This window comes from Adiantum capillus-veneris, chromosome 3 (assembly GCF_014529385.1).
Source record: "Adiantum capillus-veneris isolate H3 chromosome 3, ASM1452938v2, whole genome shotgun sequence".
Classification (NCBI taxonomy): Eukaryota; Viridiplantae; Streptophyta; class Polypodiopsida; order Polypodiales; family Pteridaceae; genus Adiantum; species Adiantum capillus-veneris.
Window position 1 is genome coordinate 174,243,882 of NC_140933.1, and position 12,101 is coordinate 174,255,982.

The 12,101-nt window shown below is 39.1% G+C and overlaps 1 pseudogene; it reads right to left on the minus strand.

The window, feature by feature from the left end:
• Positions 1 to 327: 327 nt before the first annotated feature.
• On the minus strand, positions 328 to 962 carry LOC147462212 (protein trichome birefringence-like 6 pseudogene; annotated as a pseudogene).
• Between the last annotated feature and the right edge of the window lie 11,139 nt (positions 963 to 12,101).

Genomic DNA, 12,101 nt, shown 5'->3' on the forward strand with positions numbered 1-12,101 from the left:
GCAGTATGGAATGCTGATTTTCTCCAACTCTGGCCACCACAAAAGCCAGAGCCTACAGTGCTATCCCGGCTTCATGAAAGAGGTGTCGTTTCCATGAGACATGTTGCTCAAGCAATGCTATACGTATTGATTCCACAGCGTCATGAAGCTTCCACTTTCCTCACTTCCTGAAGGGATGCTATACATACATCGCTTGGACAGCATCATAGAGATGCTATTTCCTTTTCTTCCCAAGCAATGGTGCACAATGTGTGATTAGCAAACGGCATGTGCTGTGACATACAAATTCTAGGGAGCCGAGGTGATTGAATAGTACAGGAGCTCATTCTAGATGTCCGCAACCCCCGGTAACCACCAGTGGCCGCAATCTTGCTGTCGTACATTCAGTTGTTGAGGATGCCAATAGACACTCAAATGTGCATCCTTTCTGTATGCGGAGAGCTTCATAACGTCGAACACATGAAAATGTACTTTTATCATTCCCAGGAATTCTTCTAGAGCTCGCATCTCATTTGGATATGTGGGCAGATCAGACTTGTCGTTTGCTGGCTCTGTCTTGTCTTCACAATGCCCGCCCGAATTCCATCGCCCTCCCCTGGAAGCAGGAAAGAAGATTAAGCCATCTTAAATAGAAATGATTAAGATGGGTTTTTGCACCTATCAAAAGTCACACTGCAAAATAGCTAGTGCAATCCCTGTCCTTTACCTTAAATGCTCCGGAGAGTATGTTCGAAAAAAGACACGTGTTTCATGTGGATCTACATGCCTATTGACCCATTGAGCCCATGTACAGAGAGGTCGTTTGTAAGCAATCATCACGTCAAGCTGGCCATGGACCTTGTCACCTTCTTGAAAACGATTCTCTCTGTTTCGCAAAAACTCAATTCAGTCCAGAAACCTTCACAATGCCATTCTCTCTCAAAAACACCCACGATGCCCTCACAAAAAGATGAGCACCCCATTCTCGACCTAACACAGCAGCTCGCTGGAGATTGTGTCAATAGTGTAATCTCGGCAATATGCATAGTAAACTCAGCAAATCAGAGACCACATAGCTGCTCAAACACCTGCATGTTGTGCATTGTACCTGCTACTATAACATCCCGGCAATGCTAAAATCGGACATGTCTGTGCAGTAAACTCAGCACATCAGAGAATCAATAACTGCTCGATCACCTCCTCGTGATGCTCTGTACCTTCTATAAAACCCCTACCTTGCGCAGTAATCTCGGCACAGATAACCTGACTGCGCAGTAATCTCAACATAGATAACCCGCCTGTGCAGTAATCTCGACACAGATAACTAGAGAAAAGCCCTAAACCTGCATGACTGTGTGTGAGTTGAGGCAAGATCTCTGCCTTGCTGAAAACTGACATGCCAAAAAGTAATCGAAGCAGGCAAATGCAGACAAGCTCACCATGTCAATGCTGAAAGCTTGATGGGAGGCTGAGCATACTTCCTAAACCTGCTTCAGCATGCAAAACCAGCCCTTGGGCGCCATTGCAATTGTGTGGCCTCCCCTTGTGATTGACTCTGAAGGTCCTGTCTCTGCGCAGTAATCTCGACACAGCTCGAACACCTGTCGAGACTGTGTGTAATTTGCTAGTGCTGCCCAAGGGCCAGTTAGAGTCAAGGCGCGCTCTGGCACACACAGGTCTCTTGCAGCTGTGCCACTTTCTCTCCTTGCACAGGTTAGTCCCTGCCTCGCGTCGCTTTCGCTAGTACAGGCCTTTTTCGGTGTCAATAATTAACCTGCGCAGAGCCTTCCCTTTTCACCTGCACCCAATATTTGGTAGGCCTTAAAAAAATCAACGGCTGATTTCACTCCCACCTTTGATCCCTTGAGTTGGACCCCGTGTTACATATAGACGAGGGTGTGCGAGGTTGATATGCAGGTGTGCAGAGTGCACTAGATTTTGTGCGCGGCCTCGCTAAAAGCTGTAAAGCGCCAAGACGACCATCTGTAATATTATAGCAGGTGTGGTGGGTCCCGAGTCGAGCAAAGCAAGGACTGTGTGTGTGTGTGTGGGAGGCGAGCGTCGAGCCAACCCGGGCTAGTGGGTGGGGATAAGCCAGTGGAGTAGAGGTGCGCATTGAAGGGGTGTGTGGGAGCAGGCACGGGCTCACTTTTGTCATGTGCCCAAAAATGGGTGTGTGTGTGTGTGAAAAGATGCCAAAAGTGGCGGGGCAGCGTGAGAATTGAGATTTTTTTTTCTCCATTGTGTTATGAAAAGTCCTCTCAAGAGGATGTTTGTATAAAAGACAACAAGACATACAATCCTATGAGGTGAATGTGCACTAAATTTTGCTAGAGATGGGCCAATACTTGCAAGAATTCACTCCAAGTACGATGCCTTGCTTAAACAAATAGGTCAAAATTTCAATGGGACTAATTAAAGTCCACTTTTGTTACAAAAAGTATGGTCATAAGCATTCAAATGCAAACCAAAAGTTATGCACAAACATTCAATCCCTCGACCAATTTGCTTCGATAAGAATGCATGCATGCTCAAGAATTCAAAGATTCAGTTTTTGCTTGATTGAGCAATGCATACATGCACAAATTCCCTTAATAATCCGATAATCATTGCAATCTTCTATTGCTCATTTTTTACATCTCAAATTACTCAAATCCAATTGGATTTTTTCATTCGGGTTTGCAAGGATACTCATAAGTGAAATTTGGCATTTGCACATATACAACTCATTGAAATTTTCAATATCTCTAATCAAATTGGCACAAAACATTGGCCAATTCAAACCCGAATTTTAATCATTGCAACTTGTGAGTTGCTCATATCCCTTATGCAAAATCACTCAAACCTAATTTAGGTTTGTGAAGCTACCCACATTTGATTATTGCATTTTCAAATGCACAAATCATTGAAATTCTTTATCATATCCATTTGAATTGGCATACAACTCAATGGTAATACACACAATCATTCTCAATTATGTGCAATTGAGTCATTCATCTCAATTGATTTGATGACACACACACAAAGCTTTAGGTCTATTCAATCATTATGACTAGTGATCAATACCCATCATTCATTCCAAATTGGATATCAAGCACCATTGCATAGGTACACACATTCGTGCATTTTTTTCATGTTCATCAATTTTTTCATTAGCATGGTAATGCACTAAAAATCTACACAATTGAGTACCAATTGAGTGATCTATCTCATTTGTCAAACCATTTTTGTGACGCACACATCAACTATTTGGCCAAATTAATCATCATAATTGGTAAAAAATACAAATTATTCATTCACCCATTGGATTGCACATGCCATTGATTGGCACACATACCCAAATTTAGGCCAAAATTATATGCAAAAATTACATCAACTCCACATTGCAATGCTCAAATTGCAAACTCAATCAAGCATAAGTAAATGCATGCATGCTCAATTTCCAAAAATTAACACTATTTTGACCCAATCAAGCAATGCACACACTAAAAAATTAAGCACAAAAGTTCAAATTTGGCTCAATTGGCAATGCATTTAGGTTTGCACCTAATGATTGCGCACACTTTTCTTGAAAATTTCATAATCAAAAACCATTTAGGCGTCACAATTGACCATCAATCATTGAAAATCAAGTGATCTTGGATGGGCACACACACTCAATCTTTGCCCAATTTTTTTTTGGCAATTAGGCTTATCCAATGATTGAATTAGCCTAACATACACATCCTTTACATGATTACATACTCATAAATCATCAATTCCATCACTTTATATCCATGCACACACTAAAAATTAGGTGCACACACACTTGAAATTTTTGACAGTTTTTTCCTTCTTTGGTGTATGCACACACACAATGATTTTTATGCACACACATGAATTCTTGATGAGAATTAAGCATTATTTGGATACACACAAAGTTCATTAGTCACAATTTGACTATCAATTTCATTCCAAGTGTATCAAATTAGATGCAAAGTGTAGGTCAATTTGTGTTACACACCTAATTTTAGCAAATGATTAACAACATTGAACCTCATTAATCAATCAAGAATTGACATAACAAGTGAGCGCACTTACATCGTAATTACACTCCAAGCTATTCTTTTGATCCACATGAAGACGCATCATTGCACACACGTGTGTGCACCATCAAATCGGCTCCAAAATTGACCATTTGTAGGCCAAAATCAAACACTCAAATCATCAAATTAGACATAAATTAGCACAATTAACTTGATTAGAGTGATGATTCCACCTCTTGAAAGGGGATTTAACATACTTTGCACTTCAATTGTTAGTGGTTAGTTTAGCAAGTTTAGTAAAATTAGCATCAAATTAGTACAATTATCATGGAAAGAAGCGAAATTAGTAAGGATTAGCATGAAATTAGTGAAATTGGGGGTTTGGGATATTCATAACTCAACATTAGCATCAATTTCTTGCACAAACATCATCAAATCACACCAAAATCGAGTTACACACACTCAAAAACCAACAAAATTAGTAGTGAAATTACTCTATTCTACACATCCTAAACTCACTAGCTTAGGTTATCAATCCCCAGCAATGGTGCCAAATGTAAGGAGGCATTGTAGCACAACTTAATCTCAACCCACACAAAATTATCAAATTCGTGGATCGACAACCCGGCTAGGGTCATGGAAGCACGAGCATCGGATGAATAGGAATAGAGGATTCAAGAGATCATCTCTCCAATGCAAGTAGAGATTAGCCATGGCAAGACTAACTCTAAACCTACTCTAATCACTACTTTTTTAATCTCCTACACACATCAAGCCCACCGAAGTTCGACTTGCCATAGACTAGAAACCCCCAGCACACTAATGATAAGCACACACTAATTAGCACATGTCAATTAAGGCACTTCATCAATAGCTACACACACTGGGTGAATGGTGCTAGAGGTTCATAAAACCTATCTACACACAAGCAAAGAATAGGACACACACACAAATTACAAGATTAAGACCCAACTTAATCAACCTAATTTGTGATGCTAAATATCGTAAATCAATTACTTGTAGAGAGATAAGAGTGGTTACTAGCAAGAACTACATACATCTCTCAAATCTAGAATAATGAAAGTGTAATAATACTTCATGACAAGATGAAATGTAGAGAATAAGTAGTTCTAATGAGAAAATAAGGATTAAATTAATCAAGAAGAGCTTACATATAATTACAATGGTTAGCACTAGCCTCTCAAGCATAGACATTAAGCTCAAGGCTAGGCCAAAGAGTGAACATTCTAGAGAGAGGGAGCTCTCAAAAGTGGATCCTCAAGAGTGGATACTCAAGAATGAAGCCTCCTTGTCTGAAGGCTTCTTTTTAAGGGCTTTCAACACAATCCCTTCTACTATGGGTTTAAGCTTGAGCGTCAAACTACCATATACAACTTTGGAACTCCAAGTGAGCCCAAGACATATACAAAGTGAGTGGAAATATTGTGACATCCATAGATATCTCTCGCTTGATGCATATTTGATGTAGCCTCTGTTAGCCACTGTTAACACTTAAGAAAAGTGCTTTCTTTAGCCAAAACTAAAGCAAGCAACCCTCACACGAGTGTTAGTAGGAATACCTACCTAAGTCCTTGTATCCGCGGCAGTGGTGCCAATGTTGCGGGAGCGAATCACACCACCCATAAACTGCATGCAACACAACCTAGATCAACATAATGTCAATCGAGGATACATATGACACGATAGGCACATGAGGGAAATCTCTTTAGCTTGTCAAGATGAGACCATCCCACACATACAACACTTTGGAAGGCCAACTAAACCACAATATAGAATCCCACTACTCTGAAGTACACCTCCTAACCCACATACACACAACGGAAGGAAACTCACTAAATCACACCAGAATCGTACGAAGCTTAAGGAACACAATCCCCTCACTAGGATACATCTGTCCCTAAGCCTCTACACTAAAAAACCCAGCTCTAAACCCATCTACAAAAAACGTGTATAAAGACAGAGCCGTATTCTAAAAGTACTTGAAACTGAAATATGAGGTACGAATGCGTAGCTTATGCCTCTACGATTCTAATGACTACTTGCAGGCCATTTGATACACTTACGACCACAAATAGCTCGTAGATGTGTGAGCGCGTATGCTCCATTCTGTGAGAGGAATGCTTGGCGTCAATGCATAGCTCTTGTCGAAGCTAGTGCAATGGTGCAATTGGATCTACAATGTGATGAACGAGCGGGGAGTAGCACCAAGATGAAGGTCACACGCTCTCTCTTTCTCTCACACACACAGTCCGACGACATCTTAAAACTTATGATTATGATAAAGTTCTTTTACAAAAATGACCTAGGTACCTTATATACTAAGGTCACCTTAGGTTAACCAAAAGTAGAGTTTGAGGGGTCAAATGGCTTTGTATTTACAATTTGGAAGTGTCATTGCACCCCGGCTTCTGTAACTAGACTGCCTACTTATTACAAATGATGTTTATGACCATAATCCTCAGCATTCTATAACTCTCATAAAATAAGGCTTTGTTGAGTTATCTCGTGTTGTTGACACAGGCGTCACAACAAACCCAAAAGAGAATATCAAAATAACACAAAGATGAAAATATCAAGGCTAAGGTCGTATCGTATCATGGATAATATGAAAGGGTTAATAGATGAGTTAATGGCATTAAATCTTTTTCGACCAAACAGGATACGAATTGTTCTTTGGAATTGTAATTTTGTGCTTACCCTAATATTTATGTTCTGTCTAGTGATTGGGATGAATCGTGTGTACAAATCCTCTTGGTTCATAGCAAGATAACTACACTTATGTTAAAAGAAAAGCTATAGTCTATAAGGGGTAGTATAATGGGATCCGGTGAAAGAAGTATTTCATTGAGCCTTTCCGGGCCAAAGAGAAACACTATAAGTTGTTGAAAGTGTATTTTATGGATAATCTATACGTTAATTATAATAGATCGTACAGAGTGGAAGCGATATAAATTCACAGCGTGTGGATTATTCATCTAGGATATTTCTAGTATGTGCAAAATGTAGATGTAAGCGAAGTGAAGAAAAGAGATTTTTCCCTCCCAAGCCCTATTCTTGCTCGTAGGCAATAAGGATACTGCAGAGAGAGATGTACCTGTAGCAAGGGTAACCTAGAATTCTTAGAGATAGCTAGGGTGTGAAATGATAATGAGATAGTAGAAAGAAAGAACCAATGCTTTTTGCCCCAAGTTAAAGAGACGGGGCTATTGACTCTTTTTTCCATAGTGCTTTCTCATGGTAAAGTAAGAATATGTTACCCTTGAGATAAATAATAGGATGAGATAGAAAGCTTATTATTATAATTGGATATGAATATGTACATTATGAAAAATATACTTATGTATTTAAAAATTCACAAGATAGATCTTGTAGCATTCGTTCCCACGATATACGTGTCACAGCACGATATCCACCCCCTCTAAACCTGCACATTCTCTAGTATGTGCCACAAATGATTTTTTTTGTAGTTTCAATTCCCTTGTAGATCTTCCATGATTTCATCTTCATTCATAGCTTCCAACACTTTATCTTTACTGTGATCTTCACCAGTGTTTTGCTCTTCCTCCTCCTCAACATTTTCTAGATCATTGTCTCCTCTTCTCTTAAACACTTTGATCCTTTTTTCTGCAATGGGAACCTTTACTTATGTACCATCTAGTTCAGACAAGCTGTAAGTAGAATTTTCATGCACATTTCTTACAACATACGGTCCAAACCATCTTTTTGAGAACTTACACATGACTGTGTGTCGGTTATCAAGGCTACTATCATACACTAAAACCCAATCAAATTTGTCAATTGCTTTACTCCTGAGTCAATGCCACTTATCAAAGTAGTCCTTGTTTTTCAACCTTGCATTTTTGAGTCATTCTTTTGCAGCCTCAATGTCTCTAGGTCCTCTTTATAACTACCTTATGTGCAATGCAAGGAGACCTTCCCTGCTAAGCCCCTCTTGTCAAGGTAGTACATTCCATGTGAAAATTGTATCTTCAATCGGCATCACTGGCTTTTGACCATACATCATCTCCACAGGCATATAGCCACTTGCTGAGCTATGTGTTGTACGATCAGCCCATAAAGCATATGGCAACAGTTTTGGCCACCCAACAACTCTTCCTTCGCAAGCCTTGGCCAAAGTTTTGATGATAGGAGGATGCCCTCTTTCACTCTTTTCATTGCCTTCAGGGTTGTAAGTTGTAGTAAGAGAAAACTTGATTCGTAATGTGGAAAAGAACCCCCTTTCTTCCTCGGCATCTAGCTCACCTCTGTCTGCAATGATCTTTGTCACACAACCATAACAAAAAATCGCCTCATCAAGAAGTAATTTGCACAGAGCTTCTATGGTTTTACCTCTTAATGCTCACCCTTCAACCTGGTTAATTAGGTCTCTCGTGCAAGAACTAAGTATCTCATCTGCCAGAGTCTTGAAGGCATTGTGACTAGATCCACAACCCATTTATAGTGCATAGCTATTGGATATGTAGGGTGAAATCCATCACGATGTCGTACGTTTGAATACATTTGACAAGCTATACACGACTCTAAAAATTGAGATACATCTTTATACATACCCTTCCACCATTATTTTTCTTTCAACTTGGAGAAGGTTTCCCACACACCCCTGTGTCCAACTGTTAGCCTTGCATATTATTTCTGTAAAGTGTTATTGAACCGTAGTAGTTTACTTTTTAGTTTGTAATTGGTGAAGATCTTTGTGCCTCTTCATTCATCCTAGTAGTTGGCTTTGCACCTGATGGTAGTGCATTGTAAGAGATGAAGATAATGAATGAAAGGCTATGGCTATGAAGATTCTGTGTTTCTCTGTGTATTCTATCTTCAGTTTCCATTTAGTACCCTGATTCTGTTTCGAACCTGCATAGGTACTGAAACTATTCTAAATCTGAAATGAGATGATGCACTGCCTTAATGGTTGATTTAGTTGTTATTCCCACTCCCCTATGCCTCAATAACACTTGGCGATTCTGTTGATTGTGGAGAAAACTTTGATCAAAGCCTTAATGGGAAATGGGGTCTAGTTGGGGCATATGGGGTTGTGAACCTGAAGATTTCCTGCAAGTATTCTCCAATTGGAAGTCAGAGGAGGAAGAATAGGAGGAGTACAACCTGATTTTCCTTCAAGATTTTGTCCTTGGAATAGCATGCTTCAAAACTTCCTCGTGACTTAACACTTGACAATCCTTTGCTGGTTTTTGTCAGAAGTGGCAAATTAAGGAGTGGAAACCCTAGTTCTATTCAGGACATTTTTGGTTTTCAAGGCGTTTTAAAAAATCAGGCGTTTTTCAGCAAATGGGGTGTTTTCCTGATGTTTTCAGAGTCATTTTTGCAACCTGATGGCATTTTTAAGCAATGTAGGGTGTTTTCCTGACAATTCACAAGAATTTCAGGCAGTTTCTTGACAATTTCACGCAGTTTCAAGCAATTTACAGGAAATTCAGGCAGTTTCAAGCAGTTTGAAGGAAATTTAGGCAGTTTCATGACAGTTTCCTGATGACCGTTGCAAGTAGTTTCCTTGACAATTTGCAGGAAATTTAAGTTTTATGCAGCGTAATGCTATTTCTTGGAGTATGGGTATATTATTTGTCTCTTTTCTTTAATGTCTACTCAATGGCAAAGAAGAAGAAGAAGAAGAAATGTCTTATTTATCAAAAGCATGGCCATTCCATCAAGAAATGTCCTTATACGTGTACGCTTTGTCAGAAGAAAGAGGTATGTGTGAAGTATTGCATGCCAAAACTATGTAAGAGCCTCTATCACATCATAAAATATTTCCAGGATGCATTAAGTTATGAGGACTTTGTTGAAGCTAAAGAAGATTTGGAAGAATTCTCTGATTTTCTTGATGAAGCATGCAAATGGCATAAATGTCGTAATGGCAAGAGAACAAAGTCATGCTCTAGTGAACAACGGATCCGACTGTTGCAAGTAGAGGCTGAGAATGTAATTTAGGAGCATGAAGATGATTTTGTGGACGATGCAAGCGATGATGATGATTCTCAATGGTGTTTTCAACAACCTATTACTGTTTCTAGCCTGAAACAACCTCAAGTTGTTGGTTTTCGATTATCAACAATTTTTCAGGCACCTGCAATTTCAAAACCTCATATTTCAAAGCCTGAATCTGATTTGTTAGCACCTGAAGTTTTCCAACCTGATTTTGATGTTCTTGAATATAAGATCAAAGTTGTAGATACTCAGATTATTGAAGAGAAGAAGTTGGTTCAAGAAGAAGATGTTGTTCAATGCAAGGGAGATGAAGTCCAACAGATATGTGTTGAGAATTTGTTGAATGTTGAAGAGGATATTTTGAGTCTAATTTGTTGCAATGATGTATGGTTGCGGCTTGGAGAATGTTCAAGTATAGATTTTGAGTCTAATTTGTTGAAGATGATGAATGTTGAAGAGGAGATGTTTGTGGAGAATTTGGATCAGTTTTTCCATGGTTCTTGGAAGCATTTTGTTTACTTGAGAAGATGTTTTGGGGATATATTTGCTGATTTTTGGATTTGCAAAGGGATGCAAAATACTACAGATTTTAGGAATGCACATTTTAGGGATGCAGAGGATCATGAACCTGAATTTGACTATTTTTATTGAATTTTGGTTGAGTCAAAACTTGATCATTGGACTGTGGTTCTACCAATTTATTTTGTATGAGCTCTTATGGATGATGATTTACTTGATGGGTTCCCAGCCTTGGCATGTTGCCAATAAATGGTGCACTTGTAAATCACTCTTGATAGTGAGGTGGTGCACAATGTTTGGGATATCAATGTAATCCTTTGGGGGGACAAAGGGCGGTGTCTAATGGCCTTAAGGTATGTTGTTGTATATATTGGATTTAGTTCCAGACACTATACTTTGCCTACTTTTGAGGAGTTAGCACTGAGTTTTTGGAACAAGGGATATGTGGGATTTGAGTCCAAAGTTTTTGCTGGGAAAAACTTTTTGCCACCGGGCTGTGCCAGGTGTTAGCCTTGCATATTCTTTCAGTAAAGTGTTACTGAACCTTAGTAGTTTACTTTTCAATTTGTAATTAGTGAAGAGCTTTGTGCCTTGGCCTCGCACCTGATGGTAGCACATTGTCAGAGATGAAGATAATGAATGAAAGGCTATGGCTATGAAGATTTTGTGTTTCTCTGTGTATTTTGTCATCAATTTCCATTTAGTACCCTGATTCTATTCCGAACCTGCATAGGTACTGAAACTTTTTTGAATCTGTAATGAGATGATGCACTGCCTCAATGGTTGATTTAGTTGTTATTCCCACTCCCCTATGCCTCAATAACACCAGCCCATAGAATCTCATGAAACTCTTGCATGAGCTTTACTTGAGTCTCTTTTTTACATATAACACTTTGTGGTGTAGCACCCTTTTGTTTAGGATGCTTCCACAAGTAAGCATCCCTCAAAAAGTACCCATATTCTTTCCTGCGTATCCTCTTGAATTCTTGTTTAGATCAATCATACTGTTTTGTTAGAGTACTCAAGTAGCTTCCAATACAAAGCAAATCACCTTCATAAAGCTCTTTCAAGAAAAATTCAAGTGGATTAGTCATGCAGAGATTTTTACCTTTGACATGAGAGATAGAATAGAACTTCACATCATCTCCCTCATCAATCATCTATGACTCATCTTCATATCTTGCCCTTGATAGCATATTTTCCACTGTATTGTCTTTACTTTCAATGTGCTTAAACTCGGGATTTAAGGACTTAATGTAGGAAATCCATTGCAACATAGCAATGTTTGGTGTTGAGCAGCTTGTAATCATCCCAAGAAGTGATAGATAATCTGTTTCTACAACCACATATGCACCAATTAGGTACTCTTTCCCATTTTTCAAGGCTGTAACCATACTCCATAACTCTCTCTTTATTTGTGGATAGTTTCTTTGGCAAGCACTTAGTACCTTTGCTCCAAATCTCACTACATACATGTGTCCTTATTTGTCATCTTGGCCTATTGCCCTTCCTGTAGGATTGGTGTCTACTGTCACAATTACTGTACTTTGACACTCATAGTCTACCTTTTCTGTCCATTTAAACTTTTAAGTC